This window comes from Lonchura striata, chromosome Z, assembly GCF_050655825.1.
Source record: "Lonchura striata isolate lonStrDom1 chromosome Z, ASM5065582v1, whole genome shotgun sequence".
NCBI lineage: Eukaryota > Metazoa > Chordata > Aves > Passeriformes > Estrildidae > Lonchura > Lonchura striata.
The window spans coordinates 68,661,630-68,687,483 of NC_140740.1; the positions used below are offsets into that span (position 1 = coordinate 68,661,630).

At 32.6% G+C, this 25,854-nt stretch overlaps 1 protein-coding gene across 31 annotated transcripts in view; it reads left to right on the top strand.

The window, feature by feature from the left end:
- PTPRD (protein tyrosine phosphatase receptor type D) overlaps positions 1-25,854 on the top strand; it is a 1,154,377-nt gene that overhangs the window by 540,997 nt on the left and 587,526 nt on the right. The window contains exon 1 of one of the 31 annotated variants that reach the window (XM_085567660.1): positions 18,487-18,505. The exons of the other annotated variants lie outside the window; for them this stretch is intronic. The gene's annotated coding sequence lies outside the window, so the exon portion shown is untranslated. Of the gene's footprint in view, positions 1-18,486; positions 18,506-25,854 lie in introns of those variants that run through there. 31 annotated transcript variants of the gene reach the window in all.

Consider the following 25,854-nt stretch of genomic DNA (forward strand, 5'->3'; position numbering starts at 1 on the left):
ATAAAGTTTTCCCCTTGTTATTAAGTTTGGCCTGCTTTGCTCTGTTCTATATTGAATTTCACAGCATTTAATTGATAGGTTACATTTTCATGGAGGCGCTGGCATTGTGCCAGTGTCAAACCATGACACCAGCAAACTGAGATTTGTCACCTTCAAATACGTAGTTGAATTTCAGTACTTTTGCAAAGCTTATAAGGTCCTATTTCTTAGGAAAAATTACTTTCTAGAGTACTAATATGAATGCAGAACCCATGAATCATAATGCAGGGTGGGGGGTTGTGGTTTGTATTTGGTTTTGGTTTTTTTTAAATTTTTTTCTGCTTTTGTTACATGGTTGGTTTGGTTTTTACTGTTCATTTATCTGGGTAATAAAGAAAAAGTTCTGAATTTGGCTTTCATTAGGCCAAATGGTTATGTAAAATGGTCTATGGAGATTAATATTTGTGAGAGGTTGAAAATGCCCAAGAGAGAAAAATGTCTCTTATGCTCTTTCCAATTTAACAATTAACAGAACAAGCATCCAAAGCCCCAAGTTATGACAAGCACAGGAACTTGTAAACATCACTAAGAATTAACAGTGGAAAACTTTTGTCAAAAGTTGTCAAAAGGTGTGTCTAGAGTAACCTCCCAAGAGCCTTTATGATGTGCATCAAGAGTTTTTGAGACTAATTTCAAAACATGATAGATTTGTCAGAAGATTATATATTGCCATAGTAAACTGACAGTAGCAAGTCATGGCATGTTTCCAAAATGAAAATAGAAAAGAACAAGATCAGTGAAGGATTTTGTTAGGGTTTTTTCAACTTCTCTGGGAAAAAAAATACTAATTTATGCAGTATCATTTAACAGCAAAAGATGCAGGTCAGAAATATATAATTATATGGCAACGAAACTGAAAATTTTTGAAAAAACAGTTGTTCTGGATTTACTATTTATTTTTAAATACAGTGTCCGTCAGTTACGTGCTTTTCAAAGCCGTAATTTTTTTGAGGGTTTGCAAAACCCTAAGCCATTCTCTTTTATATTTATGTGAATGATATTTTTAACAGGATAATCTGAAAAAAAAAAAAGCTTCTCAAGAAATTACATGTTTTAAGGGATTCATTTTGACCTTAAGACAAAGTTCCCACCTTGGTCTGTCTACCCACATATTACACAAAACTGGAGGCTTAGAATCTGACAGAATTGTCCTGTTGGATTCTGGATTTTAGCATTCTTTGGTGGAGCCTCTCAGAAGCATTTAAAAAATTCTGAAAAATAAATTTGTACATACTCAGCTGAGAGTATGTACAGCTAAATTGTTTAGGGTTTTTCCCTGCCTCACATGAGCATTTTTTATTTTTTTTTAGCAGTTCCAGTGTAATAATTGAGACTTAGGTAATTTATTCTCAGATGAAAAAATACAGTTGCCTTGGGATACATCAGGTGTAAGTCTTTCTCTCCTCAAATGTGTTGGAAGTCAAATACAGTCTTGTCTCTGTGGAGTTTAATCAATTTGCACAGTCAGCTGGAATTTTCTCCTGATTTTGGAACACTTGATGGCATATTGCAACTCATGAGGTGTTTATTCATAGAATCATAGAATAGGTTTTACTCTAAAGAATCAGTAAGTGGTTTGGGTTGGGAGAGACATTTAAAGGTCATCTAGACCACCATCTTTGCCATGAGCAGGATGTCTTCAACTAGATAAAATTGCTTAAACTACCATACCAATCTTCAAGGTTTCCAGGGATGGGACATTTATGATTTTTCCACTGGGAGACCTGTTTGGGTGTTTTATCATTATTGTAAGAACCTTCTTTCTTATATTTAATGTAAATTGAAGCTCTATTATTTTAAATCCAAGATCCCTTGTCCTATTACAACAATCCCTTGGTGAATGCAATTTGTTCTTCATGTATTCAATATCATTCAGATGGGAAATCATGGGAAAGAAATTATGATATATTTTCCCACTGTTGTGGAACAGTAAAAATATAAAATTCTTATTACTGCAACTCTGTGCTTCTATATTGCTTTGCAAATTATTTAGTTCATATTACAGGCAATGATAGCCCATTTTCAGTCAGTGTACCTGAGGCACCACAACAATTCTAAGCCCTTGGCTGAGTTGATTGCAGTACTGTCTGCAACCTATTAAATTGTTTATGGAGTCAACATTACGTTGTCCAGATTTTCATAGTAATCGTAGAGTGATTTGGATTGAAAATGGCCTTTCAAGGTCATCTCACTCCAACCCCCTGCCATGAGCAGAGACATCTCTCACTAAGTCAGGTTACTCAGGGCCCTATCCAACCTGACTTGTACACTTTCAGGGATGGGACATTCACAATCCTACTGAGTAACCTGCTCTATTGCTTCATTACCCTCATAGTGAAGAGTTTCTTCCTAATATGCAATTTAAACCTAGTCACTTCCTGTGTAAAGCCATTCCCCATTGTCCAGTTACTACATGTTCTTGTGGATAGTATCTCTACATCTTTCTTGTAGAATCAGATACTGGAAGGCATTTGTTTCATTCTACATGTTTTCAGCTTTGTGATCTCTCTCTTTTTAAAGCTACTTTATTTTTACTATGGATGGTAATTGGATAGAATTGCTAACATTTACTGTGAATAGAAATACTGGAATATTTTCATTTTCAGGTGGAGCTATGTTATAAAGGACAGTTTCTTTCCATTTTCAACTTAAACTCTTTTTTCATGCCATTTTGACATGAGAAATTACCTTGAGTACTTAAACTTGTGAAAAGATTCTGTATAATTCTAAAATACTTTAAAATAATTATTATTATATAAAATCTGTCACTCTTCCATAAAACACACAAAATGTCTCAGTCCTCAGGAAAATTTGTTTCAAATATTTTGTTTGCATTTTTCTGCAGTATATGACACTCTATAATGTAAAAAAAAAACATCTATCCCTATCAGGTTGATTCTAAATTGACACATACATAACATTAGCCAAACAATCAGAGAGACACCTCACTGGTCAAATTAATGTACTGTTGATAAGTGTTTCACTGTATAGTCTTTTCCTGTTTTACAAATTCCTTTCTCAATCTTCTAGTAAGTAGATCTAGTTAGCTGAAAAAGGAGAAGACATCCTTCTAGATCAGTATTAAGCTCATCCCCTGCTGACTCTCCAGGCAGGCAATGTAGTGCTTTTTGATGTTCAAGCCTCTCTTATTCTCATGAAGACATATTAATACAGTATCATTAAAGTTAAGTAATCCATGGCAAAACTTGAGTATTTTCCTTAGAAATTTATCTAGAACAGTCCAGTAAATATTCTATATGCTGCCATTTCTAGAATTGCTTGAGTCATTAATTCAAAATGAATTAATAAATTTAAAGTAATTTAAACCAAATGAATGGAACAGAATTATAATTTTCATCCTAACCCTGTATTATCGTACTATTGAGAAAGTAACTCTACTTCATACATTTATTGATTTACTTTCTAAAAATCTAAAATCATATTATAATGTTTTTTTTTTGATCTCACATTACTTGTATTGATTTTACTTGAACTCTGAACAGTTTTGAAATTAAAGTTATTCAAAATCTGGACGAGGAACTTCTTTTAGGGGCAGGAAGGAGACTTTTCCTTTTATTTTACCATAATTACTAATTCAGTGACAAAAACTAATTGTGTCAGTAACTTATTTTCTTATCCTAGAAGGCTTGTGAAACTTCCTGGAAATGTCTTTTTCTTCCAGTATTTTGACATATTAGATGAAGCACATCTTTCCTCTTGGGCAAAGTATTTTGAGGGATGATAACCTGGTCTAGAGTAACTTTATCAAAGATTAATACATCCCGTAAATTTGAGTTTCAGTAAATATTAGTTGTTATTGGGGGGCTTTTGTTGGGTTTTTTTTGTTTGTTTGTTTGGGGCTTTTTGGGTTTTTTTCACAATTCCAACTCAGGATGGCCTTGTAGGATTCATTGTCTTCTATGTAAAAATGCTGTGATTGAACCTTGGAGAACACATACATTTAGAAGTTTACAACACATTCTTTTTTCATGTTTGTATCAGATCTGCATGCAGATAGCATCTTCTGTCTCTAAAAGATAAATAAATTGAATGATAAATGATTTTTCTTTCTAAATTCCATTCTTCATTTTCCCTAAAGAGACATGTCTTCATCAATTACACTTGTCTGTTTGCTACCAGTATTCCTACTTGGGTTTTTTCCAGAGTTTGGGTGTTCTTCAGTGCTTCTTATCACTATAGAAATTGCACCTCTTCTGCAGGTTTCTATAATCAAAAAAAGATACTATACTAGATAAGTTACATACCTGATTCTATTTTTATTTACATTTGTTCAATTCAAGTGCACACAATGAAGATTATAATTTTGAGGCTGAATTCTATCTGCAGAGCTGGGATAGTGGTAACTAAAAATGCAGGGTTGCTTTTCAGGGCAATCTTGTTGCAGAATGTTGTCAGTAAAATCTGCCTGGAATACTGCAATGACAATTTCATGCAATCATTTATCAAATTATTTTATAAACACAGTATGATTAATGTACAAACATTAAGTAGATATGCATACACACAGCTGACTTATTAAGTTACCTGAAATATCTGTCACAGAAGTACATGATACCATACAGGCTGATTTATTCATTCCATAAATCTTGAGCTGGCAGATCACTTAACTAAGTGACCAAAGTTCCATTTCCTTTTATACAATCAGGCATAAAAGCCTCCATCAATGTATAAACTACCTTTTGAAAATTGCTCTCAGAGAAGTAAATATATAGATGTAGCTACATAGATGAAAGAATAACAGTATTAATTTTAAATGATGTCAGTTTCAAACTATAACCAATAATAATTTTTTTTAAAATTCATAAATGCCACTCTTATATAGATATGTTACAGTTTTGACATGAAGTGAATTTCTAGCCACTTCCTGGGAACCTTCTTGTCTCAGAGGTCTCAAGGAAACAAGAATAATGTCACAAATTGTGCAAAGAGGTTTGTATAAGTCTGGTTCAAATGTATATTAATCTTAGTTAAGATGACCTACTGTTCTTCTGAAAAATAACCTAAAGTTCAGAGTTAAACTGATCATAATTGCTTAATCACTTCAAAATACTTTGCTATGAAATTATGAGGAAAGTAGTCATATTGTTTTAGTCATAGTAATAACTCAAGTCCTTGAGACAAGCCATTTGTAAAAAGATTTAATCATTATCCTGACATTCGAGAAACATATGTTGTGATAGGAGCTAAAGTGAAGGAAACATCTTACCTTTTGCTTAAAGAAGCAAAAATTATGTAGAAGAACCTTACAAAACCATGACAAAAAACTTCCAGCCTTATTTTTTGTTCCCTGCAGTTATTTTCAGGTGGGAGAAGGTTAACCTTAGTTTCTGCATTACATTAGCTTTTAACTGGTGTTATAAATATCAAAATATCTTCATTCTGTTGAAGAAAAATAAAGAAAAGCCTCATTTGATTTTTTCCTCTCATCTTTTTTTTTTTTTCCTAAAATACTATCTTTCAATCATAACTTATCCAGCTGCAACAAGATAGAAGGAATTGATAGGTAGAAAATATTTTTCAGGGAAAGCAAGAGCTCAAAATCATTTTGCAGTACAGGAAGATAGTGGACTTCCTTTTGGTTTTTTTTGCATTTTTATAATGTACTTTTAACAAAGAATTTCTTCTACTGATGGAAATACCTATTTTTTTCAATGTGCTGTAATTTTTCTTGTTATTTACATAATTTTTAATTACAATATTAAACTAATCTTACAATCTGTGAAGTGGCTTCACTAAACCTTAAATTCTTTTGTCAATCAGGAAAATAAAACTTTGGCTATTCATTTAAAATTAAGAAGTGGGTTTTATACAAAATCCTGTTTCTACCTCTATCTACTTGCTACAAGCAAGTGGCTAAACATTTCATTCTTCCAGTCTATAAATGCATGTATATCTTTCCATGTAATCACAGTGACTGTTTAATACCTTTTCCTCAATTTTCTAATTTAAGTGTTAGGTTTAAAATATATTCTAGTTTTTTCTTTTCATCATGATAATTTTGGAGTTGATCTTAGACAAGTTCTGGCTGGTTAAGGATAGTATTGCCAGTCTTTCCTTGCAGGAGTCCCTTAGCCAGACAAAATACAAGTAAACAAAACTGTAAGGGGTAGCTGTAAAAATACCTGGAATTTCTTTTGAGAAAGAGTGAGTTGAGTAGGAGGAACTACCAGTGGAAGGCTTGTTGCCACAAAGATGCCAGTAAATACTAGTGTGGAATCTTGGGTGTTAGAGCAAAAAACCAAGTATACCAGACCCAGACCAGTGTGTTTCTTCTGTCAACATCAAGTCTCAATCCATGGGGCTGAGACATGATATTGTCCCAATATCAAGTCTCAAGTCTCAACCCATAAATATCCATGAGGTTTTTAGGATTGTTTGTTTCTCAAAATTAACACTATTCATACAGTAGTTCTGTGAAGCTGAATACAGTTTTCAGAAGAAGATATAGTCTGAGCCTTCAATTCATCATGGGCCACTCCTACAAAAATTGAATATGAATTCATGCATACTATTAAATCAATTTCTTTTTAGTCTTAGGAGTGTCCTTTCCTTATCATTTTAAGAGAACGCATAAGAAGCCTACCTACTGGGAATAGCCCAAAGGCATATTTGAACTAATGCATCCTAAATGAAATCTTAACCTTCAACCTTCATTTTCTAAAAGCATATTCTCTAATTAGATAGAGCTCTTTTCATGCAAGTGAAAGGTGTAATGCTGATTAGGTCTATATTGCTGAGGGAAATTTTGCCACTGCAAGGTCAACATCTGTTGACTTAAAAACTAGAAGGCATAATTCAGTATTTGAAATCATAGCTGCTTCTAGTAGGGTTAATTAACTCATCATGTCCTGAAAACTCATAACAAATGCAAGCTGACAAAGCTGAAGATTTTATTTTTTCAAATTTTGATATGCGTTGCATAAATTAAGCTCACATAATACAGAGGTTAACAGAGGTTTAACCGTGAACCTTGACACAGACAGGTTTGATTGCAGTTTTTTCCTGGGCTGATTCAGTTTTTTGCCTCGAGTCTTCTGTACTAGAATGCAATTAAGGAACAAAAAGCATAATGACATTAATGATAGGTACTCCAACCTCAAAACAGGCTGGTTTAATCAGGAACTCTGAATGTGACTTCATGCACAAGTCCTTGTCAATATGTTCTCATTTCTCCCACTTCACAGACTGAGAAATAGCTCCTTAGCTGGAATACAGATTAGATGCAGACAAATTATATATACCTTTTTTTTTTCTCTGAAAACAATTGGTTTGGGACTGTCAGTGTAATGACATATGCATTTCCACTAAGAAGGTAAAATACTCTGATGATGTTTTTAAAATTTTGCTTCAGAACTTGTAAATACAAATTCCAAATGCAACCTTATGGAGATAAAAATATAAAAGATTATTTCTTTAGTATTCCATTTAGGAAGTCACTTCCCCTACTTAATCTTAAAATCTACAGATTTTTGAGAAATATTTAATCATAATAAGGTACCAAAAGCATAGATATAAAGTCTAAGTACATTAATCACATGAAGTACATTTATAAAAAATATTATAAGACTAATATAAAATTATTTGTCTAGAGAGCCCATAAGTTACAGGAAAGAAAATATGTCCAACTCATTAATAATATTACATACTTCACTGATTCTTCAGTACAAACATAAAAAATATTATTTGCATTTAGTCTTAGACTTAATTACCTATATTTTTTCCCCTATGAGTTCTCAGATAATTTTTTTCTCTCATCACTTTCTGGAATTATAGAACCACTTAGTTTAGAAAAGTCCCTTAATATAATCAAGTCCAACCATTAACCCAGTACTGCCAATTCCACCACAAGACCATGTTCCTAAGTGCAACATTTCCATGTCTTCAAAATAATTCCAGAGATGGTAACTAAACCTCCTCCATAGGAAGCCTATTCCCAAGTCTGACAAGTTTAATATTGAAGCAATTTCCCATAACACACAGCCTATTATTTTAAAGTTTAAAGAATCTGAAAAACTTTGAAATTAACCAACACTTCAGAATATATTTTAATTTTTAGAGTATATAAAAGAGGTATTTTTCCATTACTTGAAAATATTTAACTACTATGCGTAATACTGGCGATTTCTTATATTGGTAGGAGTAAAATTCTAAGTTGTTTACATCAGAGATATTATGTCGGTTCAAATAATTTAATAATTTTCAAACCGTTTTCTTAGTTAAGATATGAAGACATAAATGCCATCCATAGTAATTTGTGGTAGAATCACTGGACCAGTGAACCAGTTTCCATAGAGGACTTGTGAGAGGTTGTAGGTGGCATGCTTAATACTGAAAAAGAATTGATGCTGTAAGATATAAACCATGTTTTAAGAGCTCAATGAACAAAAGTCAGCAGCAGCCTTCTCTCCTTTTTAGAGTAAACAAATTCTACTTTACTCCCAGAAAGTTCACTAACATTGGAAATTTCTTTAATACCCACAAGTACGAAGTTCAGTTGTAGGAAAAGCAAATCCTGAAGAAATTCTCTCAGCAGAAGTTTTCCTTGTATGCATTCTCTTGATACTTAATTTCAAATGAGCCAAAAATGCCATCTAGATAGTGGCAATTTCTGGCAGATTTGTATATTTTTATATTCAACTTTCTTATTCTGTTAGAACTTTTTGCTATGACATAAAGATTTTTGTTACAGCATAATTCAAGAGAAAGGCCTGAGGAGCATAAAGGCCAAATAACCCAGACTTTCACGAGATCATTTAAAATCCTTCACAATACCTAATGTCAAGTCAGCTAATGTTAGCAAAAGAACAATGGTACAAGACTTTGTTTTACATATCAGACAGGCAGCCTGTCCAAAAAATAAAAAAATATTAAAGTAATTGAAGTAGTTAGCTAGAATACTAGGAGTTGCTTGAGTAAATCAGGTCACTTGAAGAAAATTAGCACAGTGCCAGTGAAAAATCCTTTAATAAATGACTTCCTTATTATCATTCATATCATTCATTAAAATTCACATGACTTATTACTAGATCAGCAATAGAAAAAAAAACTGTCATTAAATAGTTTATTTTCTTTTTATTCATGTCAAGATGTTTTATCTTTCCCACACCAAGCCCTTTGCAAGACTGTTCTTATTTCTTATCTCGTTTGTTTCTTTCCTAATTTTTTGCGTAATGTTTATGTCAACAAGCCACAACAATTAATTTATGCTCATGTATTTTTTTGTTCATATAATACAGGAGAGAATTTTTACAACGTGCTACTCTTTTCCTTCTAGTGATTATTTCACTTATGAGATAATGTCAAAAGGAGATGAATATTATCACTGGGTAATGTCCTCCCACTGCAAGATGAATGTCAAGACATTTATGAAAAATAAAGGATCACATGAAACAGAGATATCTATTTCAAAGCAGGAAAACATTTTCCAGTCAAAATATTCCGTGCTGGTCACAAGATGTCTGTTCATTTGGATTGTTTTGAAAAGATGAAACAGATGATAGATGCAAGTAGATTAACAGGTTTTTTGCTTGACATTAATCATAAAAGTTTCATTTCCTAGTATTTTAAGTATATGATTTTTAAAAAAGTTCCAGATATGAACAAGAATGTAAAACAAGTATTGTAATATTTTCTTTAAATATTTTCTGGTTTCTTAGTTGTATAGAATATCATCATTTGACGGGTAAAAAAATATACAAAATTACTAACTAGAAAATAATAAGTGTTATTTCACTGGCTATATAGATAGACAGACAAAGTGTTGTGTAGTTTAGCTTTGCCCATACATAACAAGGTGACACTGATGAAACTGAAATAAATGCACATTATTATCACTGGATACCAAGCAGAAGAAATGAAGTAGCTGTTAACACAAACATTTTGGAAATATTGCAGGGCAAATATAGATAGCTTGTAATTAGATCTTGGACTTACACTATAAAGTCTAGCACTATGGACACAGACTTCCACTTTTTTGCAGCAAATGTCAAATTTCATATAATTATGTGAGTTGCCCTAATGACAAATAACTAGAAATCACAGATAAAAACATAAACTAACTAGACATGATTACAGCTGTCTTCATGGTTTCCACTTGCAGTGCCTAATAAAAAGGTTTCCTTTCTGTCTCTTCCACTTTGTTGTTTTGGCACCAGCAGAATTGAGATATTTGGCATGTATGTATGGTGCCATGAGGGTATATTCAATAGAAAGACTCCCTGGAGAAATAGCTTCAGAAATACAGCTTTAGGAAATGAAATAAAAATTGCATAAAGTGTTTATTATTCAATATAAACAAAAAATAAACATTTTTTACAATTAAGAATATCCAAGTACATGTAATTAAAAGGGTAACTTTGCAGATACTAATGCAAGTTGATTTCTTACTATTTTGTTATAAGAAAAATTTTCTATTAATACCACAGAAAAATGTAATAATATACATGGCTTTTCTGTTGCATTGGTTATAATTAGTAGTTTCATATGAGGTTTCCTCTACTGTATGAGAAGCAGACATCACTAATTCATGTGAGCTGATAATCATGTTACAGGTTGGTTTAATGAGATTAGTGCTTTTTTGTAATTATTATGGTAATACACTGCCTGTGACACATACAATTCTCTTCTATTAATTAGTATGTGATTGCTTTAGTATAATTCATTTCTTCTGAAGTCCCAAGTTTGTTGTGCTAAGTTATATAGTTATTGACTTTATTATGCAGTTTATTTCATTACGGATTTGAGGGTTTTTTTGATTGAAATTTCATCTTCCTCAGAGCCGACAAACCTCACTTTCTATTCTTTGGATTCATTTCTCTGAAATACTTACAGAAAGTATACAAAGTCAATACTTGTATTCAAATCCTAAGAATCACCAAATTTTTAAAGAGAGACATGCTATGGTGGAAACACTCTGACAAGCCATCATGCCATATCAACTCCACTTAGTCTGATCCTCAGCTTCTAAGGATGATGCCTCATATTAAGGAAAATGAAAAATGTGTTATGATTTCCGCAGTTTGTTATTTCACATAGATGTAGAAAATTATGCAAAAATGCTGGTGTTAGAACCCTATGAAGCAACAGGTATTTAGAGCAATACAAATGAGTCACCATTTCCTTCGACTCAGCAGGTGACATACTGCACTGCAAATGCTCAGGAAAGCTGCACAAAGCCCCTGAATTTTAAGGATGAATCTATGTCAAGATAGTTATGAAACAACAGTGCAGCAAAGCTTGCAGTCAACACTGGGACCCTTAGAGAACTGGCCTCTATGTATTTCCTGTGAATTTGTATTTTACAGATTTGTTTTCTATCCTGTTTCTTTCTGTCTCTCAAGCAATGTGTAGGAAACTAAGAGACATTCTGTCAAAATCCCTGTCAGGAAATTTCCATTGATAAAGAACAAAGGTGGTAATTCCAGAACCAAAGAGAAAGACAAATTCACTCCCAAATCCTGAACAAGTTCATAGATTTTTAGATAACAGGAAAACTCTATTAAAAGTATGCTATTCCTCTGTAGGGAAATGATATGTGTTTCTCACAGAAATTCAAAATTTATTACACATTTTTTGTAGAAATGTGAAAATAGGCTGGTGAGTATACCAGCCTCTTACTGGCATTAGATAGATGCCTTTTCAATAAATATACAGTAAAGACTGACATCTTTTTGTGAACTAAAATTTTCTATCACATTATAAAGCCAAACTCAAGCTTAATCTTATAATGTATTATGACAGAGAGCTGATACTTTGCCAGTAAGACTGGCGAATGACTAAATAATTATAGCATTTTTTTGTTAATTGTGTGTGAAGCCACTCATAATACTCTCTTTGAGAAGAAAAAAGCAAAACAATAAAACTCCTGCTAGTTTGATTCTAAAACAAATATGTAAAGGGTTTTTCTATACAGTTGTTAGATAGATCATTTTTTTTCTTATGTTGAATGCCTTCATTATAAAAGCTGTTACATCAAATTAAATACTGCTGTCTTCACATGCACTGTAGTCATATTTTTCACACAGTAAACTTCATATGGGCAGATTAAAATTCCTCATAACTTTTTTAAAATTGCAACAGTGCTTTAACGGTTATTTCTTTGCAATGCAATGTGTCAGTGTGTACACAGGCTTTTATGACAATGCTATTATTGTCATAAATAAAACTTTTTTCTAGATTGGAAAAATAAAAATATGATAAAAATTTAAATTGTGGAGATGCTTAAATATAAAAAAAATATACAAAATTTTTCTGATTATTTATTACCCAGTTCATCAATCTGTCCACTAGTAAATATGTTTTTTTTCTATAACAATAATGCATGTGTCATAAAAATTATCATCAAGATCAGAATTTGTCACATTGTTTCCTAGCCGCATCAGTGGGTTTCTCAGAATCTTACTGATGACAGAAGAACCTAATTATTTGTTTAAAACCTGCCCATTCTTATGTTGTTCCAGTTACTTGCCGCACATTACAGAGTGCACATCAGTGCTAGTTTGGGGATTCTGAATTTACCTCTTATTTGTGGTCCAGGTTTGCATTGGGTAATGTAGGTCTACAAACTTAAGCACCTGAACTTAAATGAGGTGCTTAACATGTGCTTTGACATAGAAACTCCTTTTTTCCAAGTCTCTGGTAATTTCTTTTTGCCACTCTTTCTCTTCTGATTACACCACTCTCCTAATAACATCCCCTGATATTATCAACAGTTTTGTTTTCAGCAGTTTCATAGTTTCTCAAAATATGGAAGATTCCTAACAGACAATAAATGCATAGTTTTCTTTATGCAAAAAATTACTCATTACTTCATAAGTGAAGTTGAAATAGTTATCTAACCATAGAAAAGTCATTTTAGTCAAAATCCAAGAAAGGTAAAGGGACTGCAGCTTCAACATTGAAGAATTTGAAAAATTTATTTCAGAGTTGCTGATGCCCCACTAGTTTGAGTTTGCACCCTGTTTTTGCCTCTTTCAAACCACAGCAGTCCTAGTTCCAGCATTTCTGGCAACTATTTCACACACTACACTATTCTGCTATGGTTTATTCTGTTTCTTCCAGCAGACTTACCCTAAAAAGCAATTAAGCATTTATTAGGGTTGACACTCTAATTTTTAGTTTCTATGTGGAAATCATCTTGACAAACATGAAAGTATCGTTTTCCTGTATTTTACTTAGGAGAGAAAATATAAGTGACATAACGTGTTAAAATGTCACAATTACGGGTAGTTCTGTTTTAATCTCAGGCTTGAGATCCTTCCTAGCATACCTCATGTCAGTAGTTACAGTCTATGTAAATACTTTCCTAATTATACATGTGTATGTCAATATTCCAAAACTATTTTTTACTTCTCAGGAAGATTATTTAGTGACTGCATTTCCCACAAGCTACTATCCTAATATTCTGCTTGCTCTCAATTCCATCCCATGAATCATGTTATATTCTACAACCTTCTATTTCTCCATCTTGTTGACAAAAAAGAGTCATCTAGTATTTGTTTTTCAATATATTTATCTGTTTATTTTATTATCAGCAAAAAGTCCAGTAAGGATGTATACTAGACAATATTAACTCATTTTAAATTGTAAGCATAAAAGCATTAAAACAATAATTTTTTAATATAAATTATCTCAAGAGAAAAATTATTACTAAATATCAGTCAAGCTTTGTATTCTCCTGTGTTTGGTTAAAATCTTTGATTTCTTCCAACTTTTGCTATTTATGTTTTTTTTTAATTTATTAATTGATTGTAGCCATAACTTCTCTTAAAGTAGAAATACTGTCAAGCAGAACCAAATGTTGTTGCATAAAAGAAAATGAAAGCCTTTACAAAAAATATTCTTCCAGTAGAGCTTAAAAGTTCTTTATAATGTGAAAGTTTTCTGGAGTCTATTGCATAACTGACACAAGTGAAAAATTAAACATGAAATATTCTTTAAGAGTTTCTGGTTTTAATAGTACGCAAAGACTATCAGCATAACCCTCATTTAGATAAGACTAGCAACTGCCTATGAGCCTTACATATGAGCAGTTAATTTCAGAAACCAGACGCAGCAGTGCTCAAATATGCTTCTTTGCCATATTTCAGGGTGTTCAAGTTGTATGCAGCTCCCTTTGACCATCTTCTTGTTGGAAATTAAGTAGAATTCCTAAAATGCTCTGGATCTATCTTTCATTAAAAAGAAGATCCTGTTCCAGAATTTATTAGTCCCCACTTAATCTACTATCTCTTACCTGGTTAATTTTTTAAAAAATATATTAAAATATTGAGCTAAGAAGATTTGATTTGTAGCTTTCTACAGGAACTTAAATACGTTTATTTTAATGCACATGCTACTGCTGTCAGTCTGATTTTTTTCATGAATATGAAATTTGCAAGATTTGAGCACACCTGACTGCTGATAAATGTGAAGATCACTAGCAGGGGAAAATAATCTCCATCAATGTCCTTAAAATTCAGACAAATTTATGTGTGTGAAACTTTTTTAAAACAACTTCAATAGAGAATGTCTTTAGAAGAAAACTGAAAGCAGAATTTTCTCAAAAAAAAATGCAAATCAATAGTTTGCAATATTAGTTATACTTCTAGAGTACTACTGTATCTGTGTATTGGTGCATTAAAAGATATATTTATCACAAATATCTAAAAGAAAACCTGGTGACTGACTTCTGCATCAAAGTGGATATTATGACAAATAATTAAAATGGAGTGATCACAGGATTACTGATGACTATCTCCTTTTGAGTTTAAGGGTAATACACATGCAGGAGGTCAAATATACAACTAAAAAAAGGCTTTACAGGATAATCTCATTGTTTGCGGCTTGTCAAAGAGCTTCTTATACACTAAGTCAGACTTATACATACACATGCATTTCATATGTGTGTTTAGGTATTTCAATAGGTGATTTCTTTATGTCCATTGATGAAGAATTTTTCTGTCAGGACATTGAAGTCACTGTACTATTTAAAAAATTTAAAAAAAATCCCACTGACCAGAAACTTGCTAAATCAGTGGATTGATTCAACACATTCAATACCATCACCTACAAAAACAAAGCATGCCAGATCTGGGTCAGTGAGTCATCATGTTAAGTCCACCACATGGATATGCCTGATACTGGGCCATCTGCTGAGCAATAATCATTTGTTCTAAATTGAATATAATGAGGACATGATCAGATAATATTAAAACAGGCATGTTTCCTGTTCTTCCATTAAATTATAAATTTCTGTGACATCAGTTTTCATTATAAACTCCTTAATTTTTCATACATCTTTCTCTTCTAATATCAACTTCTAATTACCAGTCTTGCTATTCTGAAATCTTTAGTTACATTAGTCCACAGTAGTTTTCTAAATTTCTCATTAATATGAGAAATTTATAACTTTCTTAAAATTACTTATAACTTTCTTAAAATTAGGTTTGTTACATGCAATATTTTCATTTCATTACCTCCACCTATTGAGTCTTCATTGTTTAATTTTTTTCTTCTTTTTCTCAGCTGATTTTACCCCTTATTCAATCTAGACCTTTAGTAACATTTGACTCTCTTTCAAATTCCTTGCAATATGAGAACACAAAAATTTTGCTATGTTGTTTTTTCTTGCCTCTCTTTTAAATGTCTTCATCTTATTTTATTTTACTCCTTATTTTTCAATAATCTCATCTGGTTTCATAGTTCTTTGTGAAGTCCTATTTGACCAGTCTAACACTGTCATTACATCATTAATTTCCTGCATGAACATATGTGAATTCAACCTATTACCCTTTTTTACTAAAGAATTATACAAAACAAATTTAGATGTAATTGGGGCATAAAGCCATACTACAAAAATTCTTTCATTCTATTCCAAGCTTGAACCTTATTTTCATCTCCTATTTTCTCTGTGTTTGGAAAGTAAGAACTTTGCAGAGATTATTATTTTTGCAGCCCTTTAGCCTTTGGTATTATTAAAATAACAGTTTGTATTTTTAAGAAGCTTGATACACGATAGAAAAAAATACATTAAGGAGCCAAAACAGAAGATGTAATTCTACATAGCTGGATGAAATAATTCTGAACTTAGATGAAGAGTGAAATTTTCCAGACCTTTGGGAAAAGCAATTTTTCAACAATTTTGACGAAGAGGATATAACACCATACAGTCCTTCAAATACCAGAAAGGACCATGCTGCTTAACTCTTCAAAATTAATTTAAGTTCAAATATTTCATACAAGTATAAGAAACTTCAAATTTATTAATAATAAACAAACGCACACATAACTGCATTGCAAATTTTAATGATAAGTGAAATAAAATGTTTTCTGTTTGGAAGTTCATTGTTAATTTCATATTTGATCATCTATATATAGCTTCCTTTTAAGTGTGGCTAAATGCACTCTTTGTCATGTAAAAATCATTTTAGAATGTATACCTGTTTTTCAAGTAAAATATAGATATTATCAATGAATTTTAATCTTGGCTTCTCTGTGAAATTAGTATCTAGAAAATACTTAAATAACTGATAACGTATGCAAGACTACTTTTTTTACTAGCTCTTTTTTTTCTGTGTTGCACAGTTAAGTGGCATTGTACAGTGATAAATATGGTCGTCTAAGCCAAAGTTGTTCCATAGTGGAAGTAATTTTTTCTCATTATGCATTTCTTTAGGCTAACCCAAAACGTTTTAGGAGATCATACACATGAAATTTTTGCATTTTATTCTCACATTCAGAGGATTTAGAATGGTATACTCTTATGCAAAATTTCCCAAATTTTAGATTTTGGTATTAAATTTCTAATATGAGTTCACCTTTACTTCCTCTATGCAGTATATAATGCTGGTTGAAGTGGCATCTTACATTCCAAAATGGAAAATATGATTGTTTTTAGCCCAAAACTTTTCAAATCTCTAGTTTCAAATAAATACACAGTAGTACAGACATAATATTGTGACAACCTCTAACTCTTGCTATCAAGTGCATTTTTATGGAAATTTGTTTGTTAGGTTTCAAATTTATAGTCCCAGAGAAAGCATGAAAATGTGTTGGCCCAATTCAAGAGCAAGCTATTTTATCTTTATGTGGTAGGACTTACCATTGAAGTAATTGATTGAACATAACGTCTATTTCAATATCTCACATCATAGTTTCCTAACTCCAACATTTGAGCTTGGAAACCAAAGACATTCTCACATTATTACATTACATGTCATTTTGAATAAAAGCTACATAACAACGCCCTAATCCTGCATCCCACAGTTCCTTTCTTCTCACAGTGTCTTCATAAACCTTATATTTTATAGTTCTCAATACTCTATTCAGAGGAGATATAAAGATGGGCTATTTCAGATAAAAAAGTTTTCCACCACATAAATTAAGAGAAATTGTGACAGATATAGAAATGTACACTGAGAATGAAAGAAGAATCTAAATAGTCAAAAGTGGACCCAGCCTTCAATGTCCTGGATAAACTCCCACTATAAAGGTAAAAAAAGGGCATTGCATACTGGCTGCAGGAGACACAGAAAAATTAAAGAAAGAAAAAAATTAAAAGCAACTTTCCAGAAAATATTTTTTGTGGGTATTTGAGTGCTCTAGAACCCAGATTTTCCTACATCATCTTTTCCTGCCTGTTTGGTTTTTTCCTTTTTTTTCTCTTTTCAGTAATTTTTTTTCTGGGGGGGGGTCCAATCTTTTTGTCCATGTCAACTTTTTTTAATGTGATATCTTCATAATTTGAATATATTAGTTCATCATTGCAATCATCTTGAAAATAAATTATTGTGTGAATAACAGAAAAAATCTTAGGAAGTACTTAGAAAATACTAATCTTCTCTGAAGTAATTGTGACAGCTATTTTTTTACATGGAAAATTAATGTAGATGTTAATGCAGGAAACAAGATTATCAAATTTTAATATAGAGTCAGCCAAGTTAGGCTGATGCAGTTGACAATACCAAAAGAAATAGCTGGGACTACAAATCCTGTCCTCAAGTCCTGCAGTGAGCTCATGAAACATTGTCAACTCTGCCTTTTCTCATATTTAGCAATTTTTCATAAAAACAGAATTTCCAGAAGTTTCTCACATCAAAATTTTTTTATGGCATTAAAAGCTTACTTAATCTTGTGAATATGTTCAAATTTTGAAGAAAGAATGAATAAGCCCTCAAATCTCAGGGTCTATATGACATTATTTTTCAGCAAAATTTTCTGTATGTGATTATGTACTGATTTGATAAAATGGTTATTATATTTCAGCATTATATATCTTATCCAGCTTGTCTTTAATAAACAGGCATCACTAACAGAGTTTCCTTATCTTTTGGCAGACAGTGGCTAAGAACAGCTGGATGATTCATTCCAAATCCATTAACACTATCTGAAAAGAAGAGCTAGCAATTTCACATTCCTTGAGATCAAATTTCTATTATTGTGTCTTCTTTATGAGTAGCTTGAACAGGTAATTGAAAAGAAATTATTTTCTTTAAGAATTAATTGTGTAAGTATCAAAACAATCACATTTAGAATAAAAAAATAAACCTGTAACTTTATTAATAACAAAAAAAAATTAATAAACCCAAGTATAAGGTTGTATGTTAGCTATATAGCAAGATGCTCTCAAAGACAAATAAAAATATGTTTGTATTCCTCATCAGGGTGTTGCTCTATAACAGAATAATTTAAAGGACACTGAAGTCAACTAATGCTTACGTGTCCATGGACTTAGTAAGGTTTAACCTGAACCCTCTTCCATCCTACATTTATCTGTAATCTGTTTCATAAGGTGTTGAAAATTTCTTTTCTCTCATGTATTGGTTTGGTCTTATTCCCCCTTTATAGATGTTTAACTTCTTCTCTGTGTTACTTTGTCTTCATTGTAATAGCTAACTTACTTATTTTGAATCTTTTTTTAAACTAGGCTAACTGTTAGTTTTTCCTTTTTCTCTTTTCCCAAGAGTATCGGAGACCTTTTAAATTCCCATTTAATCATTGGATTGTAGATATTTCTCTGTATTTCCTGTGGCAAAAACACTCCTTAACAACATTTTCAGGCTTAGACAGGGTATACGTCTCAGTCCTGCAGTACAATTTGTCTGCTTACATACTGAGACTTCGAATTGCTAAGGACTTATAGCAGTTACCCCCTTGTGGTAACCAATTTACACACACAGTCAAATCAATTAAAACATATTTTATTCAAAATTATATAGGACTTACAATACTATTAGTAATATTTCCTTCTTCATTTTTCAATTGGCATATCACATTGAAAATCATTATTTATATTTCTCCAGAATTTAAAAGATACTAAAACTCATCTTTTGTATGAGATAGAGCTTTTAATTAATAAAAGCAATAATTACCATGGTTTCTGCTACTCAAAGAGTGGGGTTTTTTTATACTTACATATTTTGTGTGTGTGTTAATTTTTTTTGCCTTTTTTTCTTTTGCACAATTGAGATCCTATTATATGCATGTTTTTGGATTGGAATAGTAATCCATCTTTAGAATTATATCTGGGAAAGTTAAACCATTTATGTCAATATCCTTTGTGAGTGATCAGCTGAAAGTTTACCATAGACAGAGCATGAAGTCTAAGAACATGAGCCTCCCTGGCTGTATAACATGACCCTCCTGGCACGTTATACATCTTATGTGGAATCTCATTCTTAAATGCAGAACATCTAGTGGCTCATGTGTTCTAGAGATTGTTCACATACAGGAAATGCACCTGAAATAATTTCAGGTGATTTAGAGTTTGGGTGTCATTATGAGCATTCAATGTTCTCTTGTAGACATTAAAAGGATGGTTATTAATGTTAATTTTAAAACCCAAAAAACCAAAACAATGACAACAAGTGAATTTTATCTTTCTATTTTGCTGTAGTCCTAATCCATAGGTCTCGTGTCAGATTTTCATTTGCTGATTCTTTGTAGCCAATACCCAAATTTCAAACATCTGGGACTTTAAAATATAATTATTCCTTCTTTCTTTTAAAAGAAAATAAATCTCTTTTGGGAACTTCCATCCTGGATGATTTTTTTGAACCTTTGTTTTAAACTGCATCCAAACTATCAAAGCAATGTAAGGAAGAAAACCTTGCAAATTGGCAACTCGAGTAGACCTAGACTGAAATAAAATTAATACTTTTCTACCTTGTTGAATGGAATAAATATTTCTGTATTGTTCTCTTAAACTGCTTCATGACTTAGGAAAAGTTATAGGTCAAATTAAAGTGTCCCTTGAAAAGAGAACTTCAGGGCAATGATGTCTCACCATTCACTATACTGGGAATCAGAAACTCTTCTGCTGCTGAGATGTCTATACTAATGGCTAGAAGTTCTCTGCAGAGTCCAGATGTAGACCATGTCAAGGAAAGTAAACCAAGGGAAAATCTGCAGATGAGCCACCAAACAAAGAATCTCAGCCTGTGAGCTAATACATTTTGTATGTCTGTATTTCTTTTGAACTCAGACACTTCAGAGGTTCATCAATGTTCTCCTTAAAAAGCTGAACAAAAAAGCTAATTTACAAATTATGCCATAGAATACATTCTTGTATATCCATCAGTAGAATTTAAGGATATCTTTTTGGTAACAACTGTTTCCTGTTTTCTCAGGAAAAACATAATCCTTAACGTTAAGCATCTTCTTAGCACCAGCCAAAGAAGATCATTATTAAAGAACTGAATATGTAGATTTTCATAACTTGCTTGTGCTTAAGAAACAACCTCTGTCTGAGAGATTTTCAATGGTCATTCTTTATTATTCATAATGGTCATTATGTAAGCCTGTGCCTTTAAAGCTATAGTTCTTTCAGTGGCAGATATTGCCATATTGGGAAGAAAGATTTTGTAGTTTTGTGAAGTAGGAGTTTGGTTCTCATAAGAAAGTTCTTTGAGCTAATTTCTCAAATGTTTCTCATATTCCCAAACTGAGGAATCTGAGCAATTATCCTGTTCACTATATACTGAATTTATATTTCTTTTGGTTTAATTAGTTGAAACATCAGTTTGTGAAAATCCAAATAAAGTTGCAACATGCTATATAAAACTTACTTTAATGCACATCAATCTTTATGTCTTAGGCTAAATTATATGGGGTCTTCCTTGAATCTTTCTACTTGCAATTTTTCACTTTTAAAATGAAAGTGCATTTGGTTTTTATTTGTCAATGAGCTAGATTTAGAAAAGCAATTTCATTGGATCTAAATTAGATTTATATTATCTTGAAGTTACCCAACATCCTCCATTGCCACGAAGGATATATTACACTCTTTGCCAAAAGAGGCTAACTGTGTGTCCTATCAAAACTAACTCATTGCATAATATTTCTTCTTTTTTGTGTTGTTTATACAAGGTGTGCAAATTCCATTAACTCTGAAGCTGGGAAACTTTGCTAAAAATATATAATTTTGACCCTAGGCTGAAAATATATAATTAATATACTATAATCTTTGTATAAGATATATATTTAGTTGATTGCCTAAATAGAATTATGTTTACTACAGCACAAAGAGATTAGACTGGTAGTTTCTATTAAAAATATATAAATCTTGACATCTTGAATCTTGACAATGGGGTAATATACATTCCAATGTCAGCAACTCATGTCTGTAACTGTAGGCCAAGAATACCCATGTGGAAACTAATTTAAAATTAGAAAATTAGAAAAGAGAAATCCATGCAATCTTTTACAAGATGATCAGTTTTACAAGGTGATCAGAGGCTCACTTTTCCCTACATAAAAACATTTATACTAAGTTTTAACATTATTGCCATGACACAGTTTAAGGCCATAGCCTGATGTACACTAAAACCATTCCTGGACACTAAAGAAAAAAGATATTAAGGATTCCTCTTGAATGCATCTTCTTCTATTCTAATATCAATATAATCCTACTTTGTAATATAAATTCTTCAGCTTCATAGAACAGTGCTTATCTTGATATAGGTGGCTTCCAATGTGTGAAAAGTAACATTGAGAGTAACAGTTTCTTGACTAAACTGTACAGGTCCTCACAAAAAGTCTAAAATGATAAGGCAGAACTAAATTTTGGAAAGGTTTATTTGATTAAATTTTGATAGTAAATAATTTTATGACATAACAGAATTTAGTAATCACAGTTTACTTACAAAGTGCATTATCAGAGTATTTTTGGAAAAACCTCTGAATATCATGTTATCAGCTCTCTGTTCAGAGCTAGACCAGACCCCGCCAGGTCCTGTCAGGCTCAGTTCAGATGGTAGAATATCTCCAAGAATCTCCATTCTCTTTGTGCAAAACTATAACTTCTCTGCATAACTTTTTCTGGTTATTCAACTATTCTGATGATAAATATTTTTGTCTGATGTCTTGCCAAAACATTCTGTGTTACAATTTCTGGTCATTAGCTCTATCTGTGTGCTGGAGAAGAGATTGATTCCATCCTCTACACCTTCTCAACTGGTATTTGTGGATAGCAATAAGATCTATCCCAAATATCTTCTCTTTCCTAGACTGCACAAACCCTGCCTTCCCAGCCTTTTCTTGTATGCATGCTAACTGCTTTATCTGGCTTAGTATATTAAATTCAGTTTTGGATCTGTTTAGTGACATCCGCTTTGTTCATGAACGATTGGAGCCACCAGTACACTGAAAATGGAGGACTGCCCTCAGAAGTTGATAAATCAGAAGCTGGAGATAGGCCAAAGGCAAACTGGGCCTTCCCTTTGGGTCACAACCTCAACTCTCACCTCACAGGCTAAGCTGAACAGGGTAGTAATGACAGTGAGCTCCTTGACAGTCTCAGTCAAAAGATAAACCAGGTCAAGGACTACTCAGAGACTTCAGCAAGAAGCAGGAAACAACGGCACAGATTCATGGCCCAGGATACAAATATGGGGAAGGCAGTAGTATACCTACAACATTAGCTTAGGAAGGAACTGAAGAACCTTGTGGACCAGAGGGGTAATAGACAACATGTCCAAGAAATTTGACTTGTCTAGTCAGCTCAGAATCATCGGTATACTTGCTTCTATCCCATTGCACTTCTAACAGCTGTTAGGATAGCTGAAGTCTCCTATGATACAAAGGCATATGGTTTTGCACAGCTTTCTTCAGATGTCTGAAGTGCTTTTTCTCTTACTGATTTTTTGTCTTGTAGCAGACACCCATTAAAATGTCTCTCACAGTCATTGTGCTCTGATTTTCCTGATAAGTACCCAATGGACTCACTAACTGCTCTCAGCATTAATTCTCTCCCTGTGCTAGGTTCCTCCTTCCTCTTCTGTCCCCACTAGAAAACCCTCTTTCATTCATCACCACACTCAAGGCATGGGAGTTATCTTTACCACATTTCTTTTCTGAAGGAAATCATAGAAATGCATGGGAGTGTGCAGATTTCTAATCCCTCTTGTCTCTCAATTCATATATATTTGCATATGTGCACTTGAGATGGCTCATCTTCACTGAAAAAACTAAGATGGTATAATACGTGCCTGTGTGTGATGTGCCTCTAAGTCACCCTTCAGAGCTCTTCAGTGTCCTACCACGAGACGTAACCCAAGAGTATTGCTGGTGCATGCAGATGATCAGAAAGGGCTATCCTTATAAGGGTTTGCTTGTCACCATTTTCTCCACACACACATCTCAGATATAAGTCTCACAGGACCAAAAGCCTCCCATAACAATGTGATTCCCACACACCACAGATTTGCAGTGTCCCTTGTACTCCCACAGTGGTGTTGATGCTTCCATTTTTCATCGTGCTTTGATCATTAGTCCCTGTCAAACCATTATGAAGTCTTTCTCACTGGTTTAGCAGGCATGAAGTCCTCCAAGTATAAAGTCATTCACTTTTGTTCACTTTCAAATTGTCAGCAACAAATAAGAATAAAGTATAAGAGCACATTCTAAGTAAAACAGTAGTAGAAAGTATCTCCTTTGCAGTTTGAATATAACTTAATTGAGGGAACTTTAGGTGAAATCTGCTTGTATTACTATACTGTTTCTAATCAACTGCTTTCCAGGATTTAGCCTAGGGATAGATTTTTGGTTTTCCCATTATGTGTCTCTGCCTCAGGCTGCATGTGTGTGCCTGTGTTTTGTGGATTTTTTTCTGGTGTCTAGATGTTGAGACAGTAGAGAGATGAAGATATATTTAACACTGAGGCTTAAGCAAAACTTGTTGCTTTGTTTTTTTAAGAAAATAATAATATTAATGTATTCTTGAGAAGTCCCTGCTAGAGTTTAAGTCTAGCCACCCTGACAACAGAGTTCATTATGTCATGGTTAAACAATTAAATTTATATGAATTGCATACATTTCTTGATTGATATTTTTTGGTGTTCTGCATCATGTATAATCAAGATTCATGATCCTATTTAAAAAATTGCAGCCTAACAATAATTTGATGCTATGAGGAAGTAATGTGTAAGAATTTCCTTTTTAGTCCCATCAAATAGAAAAGATACAAATGGAAAATACATCCTTATGTATTTTTGCATACATAAAATAGATAAATATCAGAATGATTGTTGCAGCTAAAGGACACATAAACAGAAATTTGATTGGAAGGATTAAGGGAGTAATTATGTTTGTTCTGATAGGAAATTCAGCTAGAACTCTGGAGAGAGCCTTAGTCTTGGAGAAAGACCTGTTGAGAGGTTAATTCAAAAGATGAAAGTAATGGACTGAGACTCAAAAACTGTAACTATTAGCTTGGAAGAATTCTATAAAACTGTTGTGTTTAGTGGAAATTTAAAAGTTGCTGGTGTACAAATATATAGAATGAGTCTTCTACAGAGAACGTATAAGCTGGAAAATGTTCCTTATCATCAGTGGTTCAAGAATAGCATTCTCTAGAAATAATAATCTAATAGATTGCAAAGCAGTGTGATTTTTTTTATGAGAGGTTTTATATAACTCAACTGACTGTAATAACAGGACCCTATTATTCAGTGACCTCAAATGTTCCTTTCAATGATGTACAGTACATGTATGGAATAGGAAAATAGGAGTTTTATTCAGTAGAAAACATGGAAAGAATAACAGCTTGGGTAAAAATGAAAGTGGTATTATGAAAAAAAGCTGAAAACTGAGAATATATCTGTTTTTGCTTTAGAAATATAGGAGAGAGGAGTACAAGTAGAAAAAACCAAGAGAAACAAAAAAAGAGAGGTGCCTGGTCAGATTGAAAATATAAGAATATTCTGAACAATACATTTATATTTTCAGTTTTTCTGTTAAAAGTACATATTTTCTATTGTGTTCATTGTTATTGAAAATAAAACTCAAATATGTCTCACTTTAATTATCCTAATGTATGTGCATTATTATAAGTTTTTTGATCAATAGTCTTTCTTCTTTCCTTTTCTCGCTTTCTTCCTGACGCCCTGAGGCTCCCTTCATTTCTTCTTCCCCTTTTTCTCTTTCTCTTCTTTCCAGAATGTGATCAAATTCCTGCTGCACTTCAGCAACATAAAAAAGTACAGGGCTGAGATCCTTTCTTTGTGTCAATTTATACCATTTCTGTAACAAGTAAAGTAGCTCACATGAATTGGTCACCTATGGCCACATTGTTTTTTCTAATGTTTCAGTTTTCTTGCAAAGGAAATATATTTTTAATCAGTAAATTCCGAAACCAAGGTACATTACTGTCCAAACTAATAGAGCATCATTATTAGATACATTTGTAAATCTGCTACATGGTGACAGTCATGTCCAATATATACAAAAAAAATCCTTAATTGTTTTGTTGGTAAGAGATATTTTCTATAATTAGGAGGTGTCAGAGAGAGGTCCTCTATTGTCCCAAAGGCAAACTTC